General features: G+C 38.2%; 1 protein-coding gene and 1 pseudogene across 1 annotated transcript in view; one reads left to right on the top strand and one right to left on the bottom strand.

The window, feature by feature from the left end:
* LOC138157377 (contactin-associated protein-like 2) overlaps positions 1-23,951 on the bottom strand; it is a 2,155,842-nt gene that overhangs the window by 1,748,294 nt on the left and 383,597 nt on the right. The window lies entirely within an intron of this gene.
* Positions 4,135-4,764, top strand: LOC138157337 (peptidyl-prolyl cis-trans isomerase A pseudogene; annotated as a pseudogene).

Here is a 23,951-nt window from a genome sequence, read left to right as displayed (position 1 = left end):
AACAAGTTCATATTTTTCTTGGAAGAGTTTGGTGCAGCAGTTTTGACTTTGTTGTCTTCCTTCTGTTCCCTGATTTGATCCTTTTGGTCCCCTAAAACAGTAATCCAAAATCATTTAACTTGGCTAGCTTTGCTTTCTTTGCTTGCTTGTGTTGCCACTCAATTACTTGACATTTGAACTTTATGACACTGTAGAACTCTGCTACCAGAGAAGAGAGCTTTGTCCCAAGTCACTGGTGTTTTCTTATCTGCTGGATTTATTAGTTGGGTGTCCTCTCATAAGCCTCTACTGGCTCTGGTACAATGGTCTCACACACCAGGACCTCCACCCTAGATAGCAATCCAGATACAAGCAGGTTAAAGAAAGAGCAATTACCCCTCAGACGGGTTGTTTGATCTCCCTACAATCTGCAGGCAAGGAGCTCTGAAGCAGCCACATGCTGGCAGCTGTACGGCCTTGGCAACTCAGCCAATTCTCCCTCTGGGGGCAATGGCTGGACCATACTCCTGGACCTACTGTTCCCAAAGTCCACTGACCTTTCACTTCATCTTTGGCATTGATGGGTTGATAATTCTGCCAACCACCACAGCTGCTGGTGATCCACTTTCCCAGAGTCCCTCCAGCTGGTGGCTGGTAGGGCCAACCTGGGGCTAAAACTGCAGGCTTATGCAGGGCTATGTTCTCCTCCCAGCTCCCTGTGATTGGCCCTTCCTGCTGCTCTGCTGTGCTGTCTTCAGCAGGAGGTTTGTTTCTCTCTGTCACTTTGTGGGTTCTGTAGCCCTAAAGTTTAGAGTCATTTCAATAAGTATTTGAGGTGGTTATGGGGGTGGTAGTGCAGGGAGACTTCCAGCCTCGATGCCACCATCTTGGCTCCTCCACCAATGATTTCATTTTTTATAGCATTGGTCTTGAATACATATATAACACTGGGCTAACTCAGAACATTTGACCATGACTAGATGAAACTGAATTGAGTTGTTTTTTTTTTTTTAATCTGCCTGTCTAGTATTATATTCTGTGCTATACAGGTGTAAGGTAAATGTTCCATACTCCCACCTCCATTAACATATAAGGCCTACACATTTGTATTGAAATACTGAATCAAAAATGTAAACTAAATACAAATATGTCAATCACAGCAGATTAAAGCATTTTTGATCACTGAATTAAATCATATGACTTTCAGTAAGATTATTGTGTGCCACTGTTCTTCTGTACCAGCTCAGTATATTGCCTTTACAAAGAAATAGTTAAAAGTATTGATTGAATAGAATATGGAGTGTAGACCAGATGGAGGCTCAAGTGATCATACTAGAAAACCTTGGTGAAACTCAATGTTACAAATAGAAGCCTGAGAGGGAAAAATAGTAAACTCCCTTCTAGGGAGTCAGACCAAAGGCTGAGGATGGAGGGTAATAAATTTATGGTTTGTAATAATGGTTGTTACTAGATGGGGGGGGGTATAGTCAAGATGGTGGAGTATAAGAGTGGTTATTACTGGCAGCAAAATTCAGGAGAATGAATCACTGGCAACTGTGCTGATTTCCAGACTTCTCAATCCTTAAACCCCAAAGAGAAAGCAAAAGGTCAGTAACTGTGTTGGAAATTGGATGAGAGAAGAGCATTGTCTGGCCTCTGTCCCCAAGGAAAGAGGTGGAAGCAGGTGGCAGCTACAGCTGCCACCCAGTGGCTGCCTCTGGAGCTCCTGGCCTGCAGATCATAGGGAGAGCAAGTGACCATTAAGAGGGTAGTCACTCTTGCTTTGACCTGCTTGGATCTGGGTCGCCGCCTTATGTGGTGGTTCTGGGGTGAGGAATGCCAGTGTGTCAGAGCTTGTGATCACTGTAGAGAAGGCATCCTCTTCATAGCTCTGAAAACAGCTCTGACACCACTATGAAAACCGCAGCAATTTGAGAAACAGCTCTTTCCACTCTGGAAGCATGGTTCTACCATGGCAAAAATCTCAAAAAGTTAAGTAATTGGCTTGGAAGAAGAACAAACAGAGGAAGTACAATCAGGCCATAGAATCTTTTGGAAGGAAGAAAAAGGATCAAAAAATAGAAACAGAAGAAGACAAAAAGTCAAAACCCAGCATCAAATTCTTCCAAGAGAAATACTAACTGATTGTAGACCATGGAGGAACTCAAGAAGGATGTTGAAGATGCTGTAAGAGAAGTAGAAGAAAAATTGGGAAGCAAAATGAGAATGATGCAAGAATATCATGAAAAGAGAGTCAACAGCCTGACTGAAGAAAATAACACCTTAAAAAAGAGATTAACTCAAATGGCAAAAGTGGCCAAAAAAGTCAATGAGGAGAAGAATGGCTTTAAAAACAAAATTGCCCAGATAGAGAAGTAATTGCAAAAACTCAGTGAAGAGAATAATTCCTTCAAAGCTAGACTGGAGCAAGTAGAAGTTAATGACTTAATGAGAAATCAAGATACTATAAAACAGATCAAAACAAATGAAAAAATAGAAGGCAAAGTGAAATGCCACATTGGAAAAACCACTGACTTGGAAAATAGATCCAGGAGAGATAATTTAAAAATGATCGGACCAACTGAAAGCCATGATCAAAAAAGAGCCTAGAAATCATCCTTTATGAAATTCTCAAGGAAAATTGCTATGATTTTCTAGAACCAGAGGGCAAGATAGAAATTGAAAGAATTCACCAATCACCTCTTGAAAAAAAGATCCCCAGAAAAAAATTCCTAGGAATATTATACCCAAATTCCAGAGTTTCCAGGTCAAGGAAAATATACCGCAAGCATTCAGGAAGAAACAATTTGAATAATGTGGAAACACATCAGGATATCAAAAGATCTAGAAGCTTCTACATCAAATGGATCAAAGGTCTTGGAATATGATATTCTGGAGGACAAAGGAGCTAGGATTAAAACCAAGAATCACCCACCCAGCAAAACTGAGTATAATGCTTCAGGGGAAAATATGGTCACTCAATGAAAGAGACGACTTTCAGGCATTCTTGATGAAAAAAAAAAGCATAGCTGAACAGAAAATTTGACTTTCAAATACAAGAAGCATGAGAAGGTAAACAGGAAAAAGAAATCATAGGGAACTTATTAAAGTTGAACTATTTACATTCCTACATACAAAAACTATAATTGAGTCTCATGAGACTTTTCTCAGAATGAGGATAGTTGAAGGAAATATGTGTGTATACATACATATATATGTATGTATAGGAGGGTGTATGTGTGTATAAATGCCTATGTGATTGTGTGTATATGTCTGTACATGTATTCTTAGAGGGCACAGGATCAGTGGAATATGAAGGTATGATATCTAAAAATTAAAATTAAGAGGTAAGAGAAGGATTTATTGGAAGAAAGAGAAAGGGAGAGATAAATTAGGGTAACTTATATCATATTAAAGAGTCAAGAGAAAACTGTTACAATGGAGGGGAAGAGCAGGAAGGTGAAAAGGAATGGGTCAACTTTAGTCTCATTGAATTTGGCTTAAGGAGAGAAAAATACACACAAAGTTGGGTAACTTACCTTACAGGAAAGCAAGAGGAGAGGGGGTAAGGGAAGGTAATAAAAGGGAGGGCAGATTGGAGGAAGAGGGCAGTTAAAAGCAAAAACTTTTGAAAGAGGAAAGGATTAAAGGAGAATATAGAATAAGTGTGGGGGAGATAGGATGGAGGGAAATATAATTATTCTTTTACAATATAACTACTATGGAATTGTTTTTCAAACTCTAAATGTGCAACCTATATTGAATTACTTGTCTTCCCAGTGGGGGTGGGTGAGGAGGGAAGAAAGGAAAGAATCTGGAAATCAAAGTTTTAAAATCAAATGTAAAAATATTATTTTTACATGAAACTGGGAAATAAATTATACAGCCCCTGTGTTATTGAAATCCATTTTACCCTACTAGCTAGCTGGAGGGACAAATGGGGGAGGATATAATAAAGAACTTATTATGGGAAGGGGCATTCAGTAGATTCCCTATCATGGAGTGGGGGTAGGGGATAGATGGAGAGAAAATTTATTACTCAAAATCTTGTGGAAATGAATGTTGAAAACTAAAAATAAATAAACAAATTGGAAAAAAATATTAAGAACTATTATTAGTCTTAGGAAATGTTAAAAGTTATATGACTTAGGCTTTGCAGACACCACCACCCAGAGTCCTCATCTTGGTTCCATCCACTGGACGCCTATCCCTGCCGCCTCTTCCTCTGCCGCTGCGCCCAGCCCCGGCATCTGTGGCCATGGCCAATCCTACAGTATACTTCGACATCACTGTCGATAATGAGCCCCTGGGCTGGATTACTTTCAAGCTCTTTGCAGATAAGTTTCCAAAGACAGCAGAAAACTTCTGTGCTCTGAGCACTGGAGAGAAGTGATTTGGTTACAAGGGATCCCACTTCTACAGAATCATTCCTGGGTTCATGTGCCAGGGTGGTGACTTCACATGCCATAATGGCACTGGTGGCAAGTCTATCTATGGGGAGAAATTTGCTGATGAGAACTTCATCCTGAAGCATACTGGTCCTGGCATCTTGTCCATGGCAAATGCTGGACCCAACACAAATGGCTCCCAGTTTTTCATCTGTATTGCTAAGACTGATTGGTTGGATGGCAAGCATGTTGTCTTTGGCCAAGTGAAAGAAGGCATGAACACTGTGGAAGCCATGGAGCATTTTAGTTCTCGGGATGGCAAGACCAGCAAGAAGATCACTATCGCTGACTGTGGACAGCTCTCATAAGTTTTTTTTGTTGTTGTTGTTTTGTTTTGTTTTTTGTCTTAACCATCAAATCATTCCTCTGTAGCTGGAAAGAGCACCCCCAGATCCCATCTGCTCTTATACCCTGTAATCCTTGTGCTCTCACTTGCTGCAATTCTCTTTGGATTACACTTCCTTTTTCCTTCCACAAGTCTGGCTAGACAACAGAGTTAAGTTTATGATTATAAAATAAAAACTAAAATACAAAAAAACAAGTTATATGACATAGATGGCAGAGTAGAAGCAGAAACTCTGCTGGGCTCCTGCTTCCAACTTCCCCAATCCATGTAAAAGGGGACTCTAACCAAACGTTGGAGCTGCAGAAGCAACAAAATGACACAGAGAAGCTAATCTCCCACTGAGGACAGAATGGCAGGCCAGCAGGAATAGGCCAGCAGAGCGCTCTGAGAGCCACGCCCAGCCCCATGCCAAGGCTTGAGCCCTAGGGTGGTCCTGACCAGCCGCCAGTGGGAGTGACTCCAGATTAGTAGCAGCTGTGGCCACTTACAGATTTATCAATGCATAGATGCGAAGGACAAAGGTGCAATTGCTATTGCTCTAACCTTCTTGGATCAGGATTGCTGTCTAGGGTGGAGGTCCTGGGGTGTTTGTCCACCTTGCAAGATCATGTACAGACCTCAGAGAGGGCACCCATCTAATACCTCTGGCAGCTGAGAAAACCCCAGCATTTGGAAAGAAAGCTCGCCTGTCTGGTGGCAGAGTCCTACTGGGGCAAAAAGCCCAGGGTTCAAGTGACTGAGGGGCAACATGACCAGGCAAAGGAAACAAAGCAGACAGAAGATTCCAACATTAGACACCTATTTTGGGACAAAAAGGAGCAAAGCATGGAAAAGGAGGAATAGAGTGAAGTCAGAACTCCTGCACCAAAAGCTTCAAAGGAAAATATGAGTTAAGGGCCATAGAGGACCTTGAGAAGTGGATAAGAGAAGTGGAGGAAAAATTGGGAAGAGAAATGAGAACGATGCAAGAAAGTTATGAAATGAGTGTCAATAGCCTGACTGAGGAAAATAACACCTTAAAAAAATAGACCAACTCAAATGGCAGAAGAGGCTCAAAAAGACAACGAGGAGAAGAATGCCTTAAAAAGCCAAATTTGCCAGATGGAAAAAGAATCTCAAAAGCTCACTGAGGAGAATCATTGCGTCAGAATTAGATTGGAGCAAATGGAAGCTAATGACTTTATGAGAAATCAAGATGCTGTTAAACAGATTCAAACAAATAAAAGAATAGAAGGCAATGTGAAATATCTCATGGGAAAAACCACTGACCTGGAAAATAGATCCAGGAGAGATAATTAAAAAATTATTGGACTGCCTGAAAGCCATGATCAAAGTAAGAACCTAGAAATCATCCTCCAAGAAGTTCTCAAAGAAAACTGCCCTGATGTTTTAGAACCAGATGGCAAAATAAAGGTTGAAAGATTCCATCGATCACCTCCTGAAAAAGATCCCCAAAATAAAACTCCTAGGAATAATATAGCCAGGTTCCAGAATTCCCATATTACAAGCAGCCAGGAAGAAACGATCTGAATATTGTGGAAGCACAATCCGGATAACCCAGGATCTGGCAGCTTCTACACTGAGGGATCGAAGGGCTTGGAATATGATATTCCAGAGGTCAAAGGAGCTGGGATTAAAACCAAGAGTCACCTACCCAGCAAAACTGAGTATCATGTTTCAACACCAGCTCTTTTCTAATTGAAAATTGCTAGTGGTTATCTGATATTAGCTGCTTGCAGAATTTCAAACGTAGGGTAGGTCTTAATGGACATTGGAACTTCTAATGGAGAACATTAAGAGGAGCGAGATTATGCACATTAGATGGAGGCTTCAGCTCCTTATATTTCAGAAGTTTGGAGAGTGCAAGAACATGGCATCAAGAAAAACAGCAGTAGTTCTGGAGTTAAAAAACCTGCCTTCTAACCCCGCCTATGCTACTTGTTAATTGTGTGTCCTTGGGAATTTTCCTTACCCTCTTGAGCCTCAGGTTTTTTTTTTCATCTAAAAAGTTGAAATAGGTGGACTATGAGACAACATCCAGCTCTATACCTAACAGCCAGGTTATGGGGGAAGTGCTGTTTCTTATCATGCAGTTATGACATTATTCTTTCAGCTCTTTGATTAATAGATACCTTAAATACTTTTTGATAATTTGAGAATCCCCTGCATTCAAAGGCAGACTACCTTAAAAAAGAATGGGAAAATAATCTCCTACAATTTTAAGTTGCTGTCCCCCTTATGGTATACTTCTCTGATTTTACTGTATTGGGGAATTTCTGGTGTAATGATTTCCTTCCTTCCATGCAGATTCATTCACTATCTGTAAATTATCGTCTTAGACAGCTGTATTTGACATTGCAAGGTTAAGAGACTTGGCCAGAGATGACGAAGCTAGTATGTGTCAGAAGCAAGAAGCAAGTCTTTCTGATTTAGAAGGGCAGTTCTCATTGCACCCTACCATGTTGTCCTTAATTTTTTCGTTTACCCAATACAGCTTGAGAAATGGACAGACCAACCTCTATCAGGTATGACCACTAATGTGGACACCAAAGTCAGGTTACCACACTATATAGACTTTCTGGAGACTTCGTATATGTTAGAATTATGCAAAGAATTCACAAAAAAGTAAAATGTCCAAACTCATTTATCAACTCTATAATCATGTCTTTTAATTGTAAGAATTCATATTAAAAAAATGATCAGAGCTGAACATCTTAGAATGAGTGTAATTTCCCAACACCATTACAATTTTAATCACTTTGGCCTGATAATGGGAAATCCATGTAATAAAGAATGATTACTATTTGTCACATATTTTACAAAAGCTTTCTGCAAAGAAGGAACAGCTTTGGGATGAAGGATAATAGTAACAAGATTGGGTGCTCCATTAGACCACAATAAGCACTAATCACAATGCTTAGATCCTCTATCTGTATTTACTACGAAAATATTATAGTGCAGAGATAAACAAAATTATATTTTATATTTATACCTTATAAATATATTTATCTGAAATGCCCCCTAATGTGATTTTCCAGCATATTCATTTTATAATAGTGTGGCTCAGGAGAAATGCTTTAGTATGGATGGCATTTGGTGGTATATAATAGCATCATTTTTTTTCTGCCAATGTCTTTGCCTAATGTGCTACCAGGCCCCTGAAGAAGGTAGTGTGTGTGTGCCAAGTGGGGGTTGCTCTCATCATTCAAGCAGCAACAATACATTTATGCTAAAGAAGTCATTTCTTCATGGTGAACTCTTATAAAGGCATTCAGCAATGTGTAATCACTTCATGTCATTCACATTGTTAGAGTCTGAATATACAAATCACTGTAACAAAATGGAAAATGAAGAAATATGATCACACCGGGGTTTTTGTTCCACCATCTCAGCGCTTTTCTAGATTCAATATAAGAGCATGATTGTTGTTCTTATGAACAGGAAAGGTAAATTGAAAGCTCTTCACTATTTTTCTTGAGCTTTCTTCTCATTTTAAAATAAGTCTCCTGGCCCTGTGGGAGTTGGAAAGGCTTAGGTAAATCTTAAACTTTGTTACTTTTCTCTCATTAGTTTCAGACAGTTGCTCTGAAATGTATGAACTTAATGATAAAAAAATGATCATAACTCTCCCTCAAGAATCTTGGGAAATCCTATGAGAACACATTATTATTTCAATACTTCAATTCATATAGACTTGGATCATTTTAGAAGTGTGGGGATTAGTAGTCTTTTTTGAGTAGCTGTAGCAGAAAAGGAAAATATTGCCACCTTTAGGCTAATGTCTGAATTTAGTCTAGCCCTAAGGAAGAGACAATGAACAGTGAAGAACCAGGCTCATATTAGAAAGCCCTTGTAGGACCTGCTGGAGAGTAATCCAGGAGTCCCTGGTCACTTCCACATTGCAATGAAGCAGGAGAGTAGGACTTGAGGAGGTGCTATATGGTTCACTGCAAAAGCAGTGGAAATTAAATCAGAAGACCAGAGTTCAAATCCCGGCTCCTCCACTTCTCCATTTCTCCTCAAAAAACAGTTTTAACCTCAGAAAAGTTCAAATTGGTGTCTAGCATTCATTATGCTATACAACCCAGTTCTCCTGTCCCCAACTTTCCAGTTTTATTTTTAAAAATTACTCTCAAAATACATTGTACAATCTAGCTGAATTAAAGAACTCTCTATCTCTTTGAAAACACAATGTCTTACTACATCACCATTTCTTTGTTCAGGATGTTCACTATGTCTCCTTTCTTTCCTTTTCTTACCAAAAATATTGCAATAGTCTGTCATTTCCTTCTCTAGCTCATTTTACGGAGGAGGAAATTGAGGCAAATGGTGTTAAGTGACTTGGCCAGGGTCACAAAGCTAATATGTGTCTAAGGGAGGATTTTGAACTCAGAAATAGTCTCCCTGATTCCAGGCCCAGAAGTCTATCCACCCTCCTAGCAGGCCCTACAATAAAAACAGTCTCCTAGAAAATGCATTGCCCCCTCAAATGTTCATTCCTTTATTCAGGCTGTTCACTATGTCTCCTTTCCTTCTTTAGATCCACCTGTTGAGCATTTATCTATCTCTAAAACTACACTCACATTTCAACTACTCTGTGTACACTTCTACAGAGCCACTGCTTGGAATTTCTCTTGAGGCCTCAGAGAGTGTGTTGCTTTCTCATTCTATAACGCACTCATGATATAATATTGCATGTGATTGTTATCCTTTTTTCATCTTATTCCCCCATTAGACTGCAAGATCTTTGAGGATGAGTCAAGTCTTATTTGTTTGTTTGTTTTTATCTGTTATTCTGTAAAACAAAAGAAAAACTTTGAAAATGTATTGGGAGAAATTGTTCTAGATACAGTTAAACTGGGAGTGTAACACCCAAGTGTCAGTGTACAGAAAGGAAATGCAAATGGAGGGCTGGTAGTATAGATTTTCCAGTCATCCTAATAGGAAAAGTATTCCATTGAAGTGTTTTGAACAGTTCTGCTACTATGGTTTCTGTTATGTTGTTAGGGAATCCAAATAGCCTAAGATCTATTTTGTGATGTCTGATAAGTTTTCTTTTTAACTAAATTCTCTTCAGTCTGTGTATTAGTAATCTGTCAAAATGGTTTTCCCTAGGATTTAGATTAGCATCTTTGACAAGTTTTGAGCAATGTTAAGCCATTTCATCTGCTCAGAGATACAATAACTATACCTTTTTCAAAGCCTACAGTGAGATAAGAAATAGCACCATTACATACCCGTTCTAAGTCATTTTACTTAGGGACAATGCAGAACTTTTTCGATCTCTATATCTTAGCAAATGATAAAGATTTCTAACCTTTCAAAGCATATTAGAATAATATGACTGAAACTGATCTCTAGGGATTAACCATTTCTTTTTCTTCTGCCCACATAGAGCTGAATATAAACCATTTCTAGATTTGATCTGAAAATAAGATTGAAAACACATACTGATTTCTTATATAGAAATAAGCCTCTGGTTACTTTTATTTTAAAGAAATGCTGCACAGTATCCTATTGTCAGCTATTTTATTCTAGTTATTTGAATTGAATCAATTTTATCCTCCCCATTAAAGATTCAATCTTTTTTATGCTACAATTAATGTTAATTTCTCATATTTATGAATCCCTTTTTATAAGAAGACTCCATGATATGTAAATTGGGAACTATTGACTTTGAGAGAATAAATGACACTAGGGTATTTATCTAAGGCAGGCAAATAAATCAAAAATAGAATCCAAATTTCTAGTAGCTTTATTGTCAAATAAGAATACAGAAAATTCAAATATGTCAATTTAGTTAGATAAGCATGATTTTATAATGATCAGTAAATGGCCACTAAAAGGAACCATCTAGCCTAAGATTACAAATGAAAAAGTTTTGACCTTTTTGAATAATTAATTGAGGATCAGCCCAACTTTCAGAAGAGCAATTATAAGCACTATTTTTACAAAACATATTTACAGCTAAGATTGTTCTTTATATGCAAATGTATGTGAAATGTGCATCCAGTAAGAAACATTTTAATAGAGTAGTCCCTTTCTGTTTTTATGATGGATTTCCTTACCTTCAAGAATGGAACCATATAATTCAAATATCACACCTTGTCAAATTAGTATAAGGATTTCAAATTTTTTATCTTGAAAAAAGCCCTTTTAAACTTTTAGTTCTCAGTTCATACAAGGAATGCATTGTTTTCAACATGTACACTGTGACCATTCATAATTCTTTCTAAAAATTTGCTTTACTTTTAATATTTGGTCACTTTGAAAATCTAAGTAAGTTTTCCTGACATATCTACTTTTATATAAAACTGCATGTCCATAATTGAAAGATTATGTATGAAATTGCTTAAGAGATATTAGAGTTAGATAAAGATTTAAAAAAAACTAAAATAAACTTCAATATTTTTCAATCTGATTTGTTTTTGTTTTCTTTTTATTCTTTTAATAAAATGTCTTCAGGTTTTAAATTGCTCCAATTATGTATATTTGTTGATAGATATTTAGATAGATATAGATACATAAAATATTTGAAGTGTATAAAACCATGGAGGATCAGAGTAAGGTAAATTCAGACCTTACAGATAAGCAGAGAGGAACGAAATATTACCCCAGTAGTCTGTCCAAGTTATGAATGAAAAATTATTGATTACATTCTGATTCTATTTACCATTGGTTACTATGGAAGATCAGATGGTTTCGCCAGGCTAGCGAAAGAAATATAAAATTCATTAACGGATACTTTACAGAGGCAATATTGATACTATTACTGTTCTCAGAACAAGAAAACAGGGGAGAGAAGGGAAGGAAGAAAATGGATTACTTTAAGAGTAATTACTTATTACTTTGCATGTTTCAAAGCAGTACAGAATTATATAGCTTAGATCCTCCCAGATGTGACAGACTTCTGAATCTCCCATGGTTTAAAATTGAGGATATAGCAGCAAGGTGAGTATGTGGGAGGGGGATATATCTCTAACATTTACAATACTACCAAAGAGCATAATGATTATCTTCTTCCATAAAATAGTTATTGATATTATTGTTTGAAAGAATTACAAGCCAAAGTATGACCCAGTATGTAATATGTGTTCATATATATGTTACTCCATCCATTTCTAATTTTTTAGCCTTAAAATATGTAAATTGGCCCATATGGAGTAGTTATAATTGCATACCATATATTTTTCTTGCTTATTATTGTTTCTTCTAAATCTGTTTCAATTTTTATCTTTGTTTTTAATAAATCAGCAATTTGATTATATAAAGATAGTTGATTTGGTAATGAATGACAAACCAATACCAATTTACTACCTGTCTATTAAAATAAAATTTGATGCTATATAGCCCATGATTTCAGTAATCTAGGAGAATCCAAGATTGTGAGGTAAAGGCAGCAACCCAGGCAAATTTTCCCAACAATCTCCTCCAAATGACTCTTACATAGCACATTAAACTGGAATTTGGGACAGCAGAGTCATCATAATATCAGGGTAAGATCTTTTTTTTTTTCCTAGCCCGAGACAACATAGAAGGTCAGTAAGAGAAATCTTTAACATTGTGGTCACACATGACTGAGTCAAGTTGCATTCAGCTCCAATACTAGCAGCAGGCCTTGGAGGCAGCTGCAATAGTAGCAACAGCAACTTCAGAATAATTTAGTCCAAAGATGATAAGGGAATCAGATAACTTGTCAGAAAGAAATAACAAAGGACCCTGTATACTGGATTCAGGACACTGTTCCACAGTTCCATATCAGTCATAGGGTGGAGAGGAATAATAGTACTCATGGTCACAAGGAAGCAGGTGCCCTGGCCACAATTCCACAGCTGAGAAGAGCCCTCCCTCTTGTGAATAAAGGAAAGTAGAGACCCACTTACAGTTCTAGAGTCAAGAGGAGGACTAGTACTTGAAATTGCAAGGATGCAGAGGTAGAAACCAGAGTAGAATCAGAGAGAGCCTTGAACACACTCCTCCTTTGATCATACAACCCTGGAAGCACTGAAAATTTACATACTGTCAGAACTAGCTCTGAAAACATCAATGTGGAAAAAACCTGAAACTTAGAAAGTGTGTCATCTGTCACTCTAGGAACAAAGCCCAACTTAAACAAAAAGTTCAAATTCAGGAAATAGACTAGAAAATGAACGAACAACAACAATAAGAAAAGAACCTCATCATAAAACTCACTATTTTAATAGGGAGGATCAAGACATAAACTTAGAAGGAGACAACAAGTAAACATATTTACAAGCAAAGTCTCAAAGTTAAAAAAAATAGAAATTTGACAAAAGTATAAGAATTCCTGGGGAAAAAAAGATAAAAGAATGGGGAAATTTAAAAAAATAAGAGAGTGATGCAAGAAAATTGTGAAAAGAGAATTGGCAGCATGACAAAAGAGGCACAAAAATACCAGAGAAAATACTGGCCAAGAATTGGCCAGAACTGACCAAATGGTAAAAGAGGCATAAAAATTAACTGGAAAAAAGCCAAGAACCCTGTAACAAGAAGAATTGACCAATTAAAAAAATGTGGCACACAAATTTATTGAAGAAAAGGACTACTTAAAAAGCAGAATTGGACAAATAGAAAAAGAGATACAAAATCCACTGAGAAAAATTATTTTCAAAAAATAAGAATTGGGTAAATGGAAACTAAGGAGTCTATGAGATATCAAGAAGCTGCAGAAAGAACAAAACATAGTTAAAAGAATGAAAAAAAAATAAAATGTTATGTGTCATTGAAAAGCAACCCAAAAACTAATCTAGAAATCATAGGAGAGATTAATTAAGAATTATTGAACTACCTGGAAGTAATGACAAAAAAAATAAAAAAACATTAATCTAGACATCATATTTACAAAGGAGGAAAGGTGAAGAGATGTCACAAAATATTAATAAGGAAAAAAGGGTGGTAAGTGGGCTGTTCATGTAGCTATAGGGAGGTAAAGTTAATGTCTAAAATTCATTGTTCACTGGTATCCTTGAAATGTGAAGAGAACAGTAAAAAATTAAGTCCACTGCCTGAAATCTTTGTGGTAGACTTATGGAAACTATGGATAATAGTTATATGGGATAAGTAAACACGGATGGGTTATAGTCTGTATCATTGGATAAAATAAATTTATATAAGAAATTATGAATCCATTTGAATATTCGCATTGCAGGGTACAGTGCATGAAGAGTTTAACTTGGGGGGGTGTGGGGCAAGCCAAAATGGTGGAGTAGAAGCACAAACTTGGCAAGAGCCCTGCTCCAATCACTTCCAATAGATGTAAAAAAAATGACTCTAAACAAACTTTAGAGTTACAGAACCCATAAAGTGACAGAGAGAAAGAGATCTCCAGCTGCAGGTAGAGCCCAGGAGGCTGATCGGAAGGGTCTACTGCATGCACCTGGGAGAGGAGCACAGCCCTGTGTGAGGCACTTGGCTCCAGCCCAAGGGCAGCCCAAACCAGCAGCAGCCAGAGCAGACTTCAGAAGAGTAAAGCATCAGCAGCTGTGGGGGTTTCCAAACTTCTCAAAAAATAAATGACAAAGATAAAGTAAAATGTCAGTGTGGAACTCTGTTGGAACAGGAGGGGATGGAAGAGCACAGTGCAGACCCTGCCCCAGGGGAAAGAAGCAGCAGAAGTGTAGCAGCTGTGCAGCCACCTTCGTGTGGCTGCCTAAGGAGCTACTGGTATACAGATGTAGGGGAAACAAGTGAAAATTCAGAGGGTAATTGTCTTTGCTTTAATCTGCTTGGATCTGGATCAAAGTCTTGGGTTCTGGACCTGGGGTGTGTAGTTAGTGAAAGAGAGCATGTGGGGGCTGTAGAGAGGGTGCCCATCTAATAACTCCAGCAGCTGCAAAAATTCCAACTATTTGGGACAAAGCTCTCTCCATTCTGGAAGCAGAGTTCTACCATACAAAAGAGCTCAAATGTCAAGTAATTGACTAGCAAAATGAGCATGCAGAGGAAGCACAAACACGTGATAGAATCCTTTTTTGGGGACAAAAAGGATAAAGAGTGGGAAAAAGACAGCAAAGTCAGAACTCCTGCATCAAAACCCTCCAAGAAAAATATGAATTTGTTATAGGTCATAGAATAGCTCAAGAAAGATTTTGAAAATCAAGTAAAAGAAATGGAGGAAAAATTGGGAAGAAAAATTAGAGTCTTGCAATAAAATCAGGAAAAGCTGGTCAAAAGCCTGCAAAAGAAGACTCAAAAATATGCTGAAGAAAATAATGCCTTAAAAAATAGACTAACTCAAATGGCAAAAGAGGCCCAAAAAGCCAGTGAGGAGAAGAATGCCTTAAAAAGCCTAATTGCCTAGATGGAAAAAGAATTTCAAAAACTCACTGAAGAAAGTAAGTCCTTCAAAATTAGACTGGAGCAAATGGAAGATAAGAACTTTATGAGAAATCAAGATAAAAGAAAACAGATCCAAACAAATCAATAAATAGAAAGCAATGTGAATTATCTCACTGGAAAAACCACTGACCTGGAAAATAGATCCAGGAGAGATTATTTAAAAATTATTGGACTGCCAGAAAGCCAGGATAAAAAAGAGAGCCTAGACACTATCTTGCAAGAAATTCTCAAGCAAAATTGCGCTGATATCCTAGAACCAGAGGGAACAATAAAACTTGAAAGAATTCATTGATCGCCTCTTGCAAAAGATCCGAAAAAGAAATAGGAATATTATAGCCAAATTCCAGTTCCCAGTTCAAGGAGAAAATACTGCAAGCATTCAGGAAGAAACAATTTGAGTATTTTGGAAACAGAATCAGGTTAACACAAGACCTAGTAGCTCTTACATTAATGGATCACAGGGCTTGGAATATAATATTCCGGAGGTCAAAGGAGCTAGGGCTAAATCCAATAATCACCTACCCAGGAAAACTGAGTAAAATGCTAAAGGAGAAAATATAGACATTCAATGAAATAGAGGAGTTTCAAGCATTCTTGATGAAAAAGCCAGAGCTGAACAAAATATTTGACTTTCAAATACAAGAAGCAAGAGAAGCATGAGAAGGTAAACAGGAAAAGGAAATCATAAAGAACATATTAAAGTTAAACTACCTTCTTACATGGGAAAAACTATCATTGTAACTCATGAGACTTTTCTCAGTATGAGGACAGTTGAAGGGAATATATGTGTATATATATATGTATTGGAGGGTGTATATGTATATAAATATATATGTGAGTGTGGGCATAGGTATTTCATGTATGGATAGATAGAGGGAATAGTATGAGTTGAATATGATAGGATGATATCTAAAAAATAAAATTAAGAGGTGAGAGAGGAATTTATTGGGAGAAGGAGAAAGGTAGATATCGATTAGGGTAAATTATCACATATAAAAGAGGAAAGAGAGGGGCAGGCCAGGAAGTGATGGTGCAGGGCAGGCCAGGAGGAGGTCTGAACAATGCAGGGTGCAAGTCATCCCATCAACCACAAGGTCCACTACCAGGCCTTTCACCAAAAGGCCTGGGACTGGAAAGAATAAGGTAAGAACCAAATGCAGGGCCCCTGTCCAGGAGAGCAAATACTCCTGCGATTACCACTCTATAGCCCAGAAATTAAAAAAAAAAGCCCCTATCAGGACCTCCAAGGACCAGGATGGCAGAGTGAACCCAGCCTGCTCCAAACCCCCACCCTCCCAACCCTGAAAACATAGTAACTATTGCCCCAAGGCAAAACCCTCAATTGTAAAGGCTTGGGAAACCTAGAAGTAGGGCAGGGAGAGGGCCCTGCCTGAAAATGGGTAGAAAGCAGACTACAAAGACTCTGGAATCCTACTATCCTGAGAGGGAGGAACCAAAGTCAGAGGGACATAATGTGCACTCCACACCCACAACTGAAACATCAACAGGGAACAGGTCCTAATCTGTTCTCTCTCCTAGATGAGCTCAAAAGGAACTTTGAAAACTAAAAGAGAGGGATAGCAGACAAAATGAATAATTCTTTTAAAATCAAAATTGTAGAATTAGGAAAACTTTATAATGAAGAAAACAGCTCCTTAAAAAGAATAGTGTATGGGGGCAGAGCCAAGATGGCAGAGTAGAAGCAGGACCTCCCTGCTGCTCTGGTGTACACCCTCCCCAATCCATGTAAAAAGGGGAGTCTAAACAAACTTTGGAGCTGTAGAACCCACAAAATGACACAGAAAAGCTAACCTCCCACTGAGGACAGCCTGGCAGGCCAGCAGGAATCGGCCAGTGCAGTGCTCTGGGAGCCAAGCCCAGCCCCATGCCAAAGCTTTAGCCCCAGGGCCAGCCTGACCAGCCTCCACTGCCTGCCAGAGGGACTCCAGATCAGCAGCAGCGGTGGCAGTTTCCAGATTTATCAACACGCAGATGCGAAGGACAAAGTGAGGTGTCAGTACAGTCTGGATTTTGGGACGACTAAGTGGGAGTGCATGACTTTTACCCCCGGGGCAAAAAGCTGCTGAGGCTCCTGCACAGCCAGCAAGCACCAAATGGTGGCTTCAGCTCCTGGCCTGCAGAGTGTAGGGGGACCAAGCAGGTCCCTGCAGAGTGTAGGGGGACTGAGGGGTAATCACTCTTGCTTTAACCTGCTTGGATCTGGATTGCAGTCTAGGGTAGAGGTCCTGGGGTGTGTGACCAGTGTGCCAGAGCATGTGGAGACCTCAGAGAGGGTACCCATCTAATACCTCCAGCAACTGAGAAAACCCCAGCGTTTGGGACGAAAGCTCCCCTGTCTGGTGGCAGAGTCCTACTGGGGCAAAAAGCCCAGGGGTCAAGTGACAGAGGGGCAACATGACCAGGCAAAGGAAACAAAGCAGACAGAAGATTCCAACATTACAATCCTATTTTGGGGACAAAAAGGAGCAAAGAATGTAACAGGAGGAAGACAGTGAAATCAGAACTCCTGCACCAAAAGCTTCAAAGGAAAATACAAGCTGGTTACAGGCCATAGAGGACCTTAAGAAGCAGATAAGAGAAGTGGAGGAAAAATTGGGAAGAGAAATGAGAACAATGCAAGAAAATTATAAAATGAGAGTCAACAGCCTGACAGGAAAATAACACTTTAAAAAACAGACTGACTCAAATGGCAAAAGAGGCTCAAAAAGGCAATGAGGTGAAGAATGCCTTAAAAAGTCGAATTTGCCAGATGGAAAAAGAATCTTAAAAGCTCAATGAGGAGAATCATTGCTTCAGAATTGGACTGGAGCAAATGAAAGCTAATGAATTGATGAGAAATCAAGATGCTGTTAAACAGATCCAAACAAATGAAAGAATAGAAGGCAATGTGAAATATCTCATGGGAAAAACCACTGACCTGGAAAACAGATCCAGGAGAGACAATTTAAAAATTATTGGACTACCTGAAAGCCATGTCTAAAGTAAGAACCTAGAAATCATCCTCCAGAAAGTTCTCAAAGAAAACTGCCCCGATATTTTAGTAGTAGAGGGCAAAATAGAGGTTGAAAGAATCCACTGATCACCTCCTGAAAAAGATCCCAAAAAGAAAACTCCTAGGAATATTATAGCCAGGTTCTGGAATTCCCATATTAAGGAGAGAATATTACAAGCAGCCAGGAAGGAACAATTTGAATATCGTGGAAACAAAATCAGGATAACCCAGGACCTGGCAGCTTCTACACTGAGGGATCGAAGGGCTTGGAATATGACATTCCAGAGGTCAAAGGAGCTGGGATTAAAACCAATAGTCGCCTACCCAGAAAAAGTGACTATCATGTTTCAGGGGGAAATATGGTCTTTCAGTGGAATAGAGGACTTTCAAGCATTCTTGCTGAAAAAAACAGAGTTGAAAAGAAAATTTGACATTCAGATACAAGAAGCAAGAGAAGCAGGAGAAGGTAAACAGGGAAAAGAAATCATAAGGCACTTATCAAAGTTGAACTATTAACATTCCTACATGGAAAAACAATAAATGTAACCTATGAAACTTTTCTCAGTAGTTGAAGGGATTAGAAATATAAGTATATAAGGGTATATGGGCATATGAATACATATGTGAAATTGTGTATATATATTTATAGGTATACATAGATAGAGGGCACAGGACCAATTTAACAGGAAGGAATGATAATTAAAAGGTGAAATTAAGAGGTGAGAGGAGTATAATGAGAGGAGATGTGGAGAGAGACAGAATGGGGTAAACTATCCCATACAGAAGAGGCAAGGGGAAATGGTTACAATGGAAGGGAAGAATAGGAAGGCAAAAGGGAATGGGTCAAACTTATTCCCATTGAATTTGACTTGAGGAGGGAATTTAATACACACTAAATAGGGTTTCTCACCCTCCAGGAAAGTAGGGGGGGAAGGGGTTGAAGGGGGGGATAATGGAAGAGAGAGGAGGCTGGTGGGGGAGGTAAGTTGGAACCACCCACTTTTGAAAAGGGATGGGATCAAAGTAGAGAATAGAACAAATGGGAGGTGGGATAGGAGGGAGGGATATATAGTCAGTCTTTACAATATATCTACTATGTTATTGTTTTGCATTAGCCACACATTTACAACCTATACTGAACTGCTTATCTTCCCAGTAAGGGTGGGTGACAAGGAAGGAATGGAATGAATCTGGAATTGAAAGTTTTAAAATCAAATATTCAAATATATATATGGATGTATGTGTATGTATATATATATATATATATATACTATTATTAATACCATCTTACATGTAATTGGGAAATAAGATATACAGGCACTGAGGCATATAGATCCACTGGAAAAGTCGAAAGGGGTATGGGAGAATATATGGGAGAGAGCAGATTGGAGCAGGGGATATCTTGTGGGACTGCTATATTGTGGCGGTGGGTAGGGGGAAAACGGGGAGAAAATTAGTATCTCAAAATCTGGCCGAAACGAATGATGTAAATCAGAAATTAATAAAGCATTAAAAAAAGAATACATCATTCCCCTATTGATAGATGGTCAAAGGACATGAACAGGCAGTTTACAGAGGAAGAAATTAAAGATATTCATAAGCATATGAAAATATGCTCAAAATCACTCCTGAACAGAAAAATGCAAATCAAAACATCTGTGATGTACCCCATCTCACCAGTCAGATTGGCTAAGATGACAAAACAGGAAAATGACAAATGCTGGAGAGGATGTGGACAAATCAGAACACTAATGCAATGCTGATGGAGTTGTGAGCTGATCCAACCATTCCGGAAAACAATCTGGAATTATGCCCAAAGGGCTATAAATAATTTGATGCCCTTTGACCCAGCAATACCATTTCTAAGGTTGTATCCCAAAGAGATCATGGGAGTGGGAAAAGACCTATATTTACAAAAATATTTATAGCAGCTCTTTTTGTTGTAGCAAAGAATTGGAAATTAAGGGGTGCCCATCAATTGGGGAATGGTTGAACAAGTTGTGGTATATGCATGTTATGGAATACTATTGTGCAATAAGAAATGAGGAGTAGATGGACTTCATACTTACCTGGAGAGGTTTATACGAACTAATGCTTAGTGAGAAGAGCAGAGCCAGGAGGACTTTCTACACAATTACAGACACAAAGTACGTGTGACGACCAACTTTGATAAACTGGACTCTTCTCAGAAATCCAGAGTCGTAAGTCAACCCCAGAAGGCTCATGATGGAGAAAGATGCTTATATCCAGAGAAAGAACTGAGATTGAACCCAGACTGAGGCAATCTTTCTGCCTTGTTTCGTTTTCTTGTTTAGTTTTGTTTCCTCTTTCCCATTCTTCATTCCATCTGTTACAGTTCTTCTTTATAACCTGACTAATGCCTAATATGAATGTATTTGCAGATACTATACTTGATTGTATGCCACCATGGTGGTGGGGGGAGGGAGAGAGAAAATTTGAAACCCAAGGAATTGTGGTAATGAGTCTTGTAAATTAAAAGTAAACAAATTAATAAAGACCAAAAAAAAGAATGAAGGATAAACAACAATCTAGCCTCAAATACAGATTAGCTGTGTGACCCTGGGCAAGTCACTTAACTCTGCCTCTGTTTCCTCCTCTATAAAATAAGTTGGAGAAATAAATGGCAAACCACTCCAATATCTTTGGCAAGAAGGCCCCAAATATAGTCACAAAGAGTTGGACGTGACTGAAAAAATTATCATACAACAATAAATATCTGTTGGAATTAAAAAAAAGAGAGACAAGAGAAAACTATTACAATGGAGAGGAACAGTAGGAAGGTGAAAGGGAATGGAACAACCTTATTATCATAGAATTTGGCAAAAGGAGATAATAACATACACACTCAATTGGGTATCTTACCCTACAGGAAAATAAGGGTTAGGATTTAAGAGGGGGAATGACAGAAGGGAGAGCAGATTGGGGGAGAGGGAAGTTATAAGCAAACACTTTTGAAAAGGGATAGTGTCAAAGGAGAAAATAGAACAAGTGGTGGCAGGATAGGATGGAGGGAAATATAGTTAGTCTTTCGCAATATAACTACTATGGAAATGATTTGGGTAACTACACATGTACAATCTATATTGAATTGCTTATCTTCCCAGTGAGGGTGGGTGAGTAGGGTAGAAGGAAAAAATCTGGAACTTGAAGTTTTAAAGCAAATGTTTAAAAATTTGTTTGTTTGTTTGTTTTTTACATGCAACTGGGAAATAAGTTAAACAGGCACTGGGGTATAGAAATCCATCTTGCCCTACTAGAAAGTTAGTGCGATAGATGGGGAGGATATAAAAGAGAAGAGATTGGGAGAAGGGGTATTCTCTTGGCTTACTATTTTGGGGTGGGTTAGGGGAAAAAGGGGAGAAAAAATGTAACTCAAAATCATGTGGAAATGATGTGGAAAATAAAAACAAATGAATATTTAAAAACAAAGTTTAACTTGGATTGAAAAAGACATGGGCTCAAATTCTACCTCTGACAATAACTAGTATATGATCCCAGCTAAGTCACTTAAGATCTCTGAATATCAATTAAACCTTTAATACTCTGTTATATACAAATCATGACCTCTGTTTGTGGAAGGAATTTCTATACCAGAGACTACATAATATAAAACAATTATTCATGTCAATTAAAGCAGTAAAGACCATACAATTTCTGTCTTTGTTTTTTTCTAACAAGAATAATTATATTTAAATACTTGTAAATGCTTCTTAATGTTTACTTTGAACTTTGAAAATAGGCTTATATATTTGTCAAAAAAAAGAAAAACAACTAATATTTTTCTACAGTTCTATTATATTTTACTTCTAAGTTAGCCATAATGCCCGCAACACTAAGAAGTTGGATACCTTCACTGCAATGTATCAAGAGTTTCTTGTGGCACTGAGGGTTTAATGTACTTTGCTCAGTGTCACAGGTCAGTTTGTGTTTAAGATGAGACTTAAACATAAGTCCTCCTTGCTAACTCTCTACAATATGACCTGCTATGACTATTATTTAGTCAGAATTGAACTATTAAAATGTAGTTAAATTCCTCCATTTTATATATCAATTAAAAGGGATTAGATAATAATGAATCATTAACTTTCCAATGAGGTAGAAGAAATAAGTACCTCTCAGAAAACTAACATTTTTAAAGGTCCTGGAAGTTGTTAAATAAGATAGTTTGAGGGCATAGGGATTCTTAAACTCTGTTTTGATGGTCCTTAAGAAGAAATGGAAAAAAAAAATAAGAATATACCAGGAATGAAACAGGGAAAAGAGGAAAGATCATATTATTTCACATAATAAAGGCTCATAAGATAGAGAGTATAAAATTATAGATAAAGAGGAAGAGGGATTAGTTATCCTTTGAGAATCATTTTTAAATTAACAGAACATATGAAAGCTGAGACCACTCTCAAACACAATTTCACCTATAAGCACAAAGAGCTTGTATATATGCTCATTTTATTTAAGTAATAAGTAGAAAAAATTGAGAGGGAATTAGAGAAGGAAATCAAGAGGGATATATGAGATAGTTAAAGAAAAGAGTTACTTTAATGACTCCACATTAGATATCAGAAATTGACAATATAATGGTAAGCAAACAAGTAAGTACTTAGCACCTTTTTTCAGTTGAAACTTGCCCATGATTTTATCAAGTCTTTGTTAAGAAACAGAAGTTGTGAAACCCGCAATGGGAGGGACGTGCCAAAGACAGGAAGAGGAAGCATATAAGAGGTGAGTGAAACAGGGAGGAGCTAATGACCATATAAAAGCAGAAGCACAAGCTGGGAGAGAGCAGAGCTGAAAAGGGGAAAACTTGTGGTGCCCGGCACTCTGTTTGTCTGTCCTGATTTGCATTTGTGATAATTTGTACAGAAGCCCTGGGACCTTACGGGAAGCCCTGAAAGAAGATTTTCTTGTTGTCTGTTTACAGAAAGCCTGGAGGAGGTTTCAGAGGTCCTGGGATTATATTGATAATTTGTGTTGAGTTCTCAGACCTTGTTTCTGGGTCTGTGCTGAGGTCTCAGACCTTGTTTGTGGATCTATGTTGATTTTACAGGCAGATAGTGATTTGATGGTACTGGCAATGTGAATGAATGTTGTTTTGGCTCTGTTAAGATATGTCTTCCAAGACACAGAAATGGCAAAGGACATGAGGTAGACTGGACACTGCGAGCTTCAATATGGAATGGGAATTGGATGAGGAACTGGACAAGATGCTGGACGCAGAGCTGGACAAGGGGCTGAGAGCTACCTGTCTGTGCTTCCAGGTGATAGCTGGGTAGATTCAGGCAAGAGCTCGACCCATGGAAGAGGGAACATGGAATCTGGGAGCCAGCCTCAAGTCAAGGTGAAAAGACCTTTCCTTGAGTATTTAGTGCTGACTGAGAAGATCATGATTTACTGTGGCCTAGGGGTTGGAGAATTTTATATTTTGTACCTTGTACCCCTTAAGAATGATTGAGTTAAGGATGATTGGAAACTAATCTCTAATCAATAAGACAGAAGACTTTTTCACTGAGAGATTAAGACAATGTCACCTAGGGATGGGACAACTTTGACCTTTGCACTTTGTGTCCCTTAAGGAGGATTGCTCCTTAAGGATGATTGAGTTAAGGACTTGCTGAATAATATCTTTTTCTAAAAATTATGTGGCCACTAGTGATAAATTGGTATGACTTTTTGAATGCAAAACTTTGGTTTCTGTGAACATTTTGCCTTAGTTTATTGCTGAAAAGAGAGCTCACTACAGTATGTGATCAGAATTATAAAGCTATTCACAGCAACAATCCTCCAG

This window comes from Petaurus breviceps, unplaced genomic scaffold (genome assembly GCF_028583685.1).
Source record: "Petaurus breviceps papuanus isolate PSGF00001 unplaced genomic scaffold, PetGlider_PUasm1.0 112, whole genome shotgun sequence".
NCBI classification, from domain to species: Eukaryota; Metazoa; Chordata; class Mammalia; order Diprotodontia; family Petauridae; genus Petaurus; species Petaurus breviceps.
This window is presented reverse-complemented; position numbering and strand designations above follow the sequence as displayed.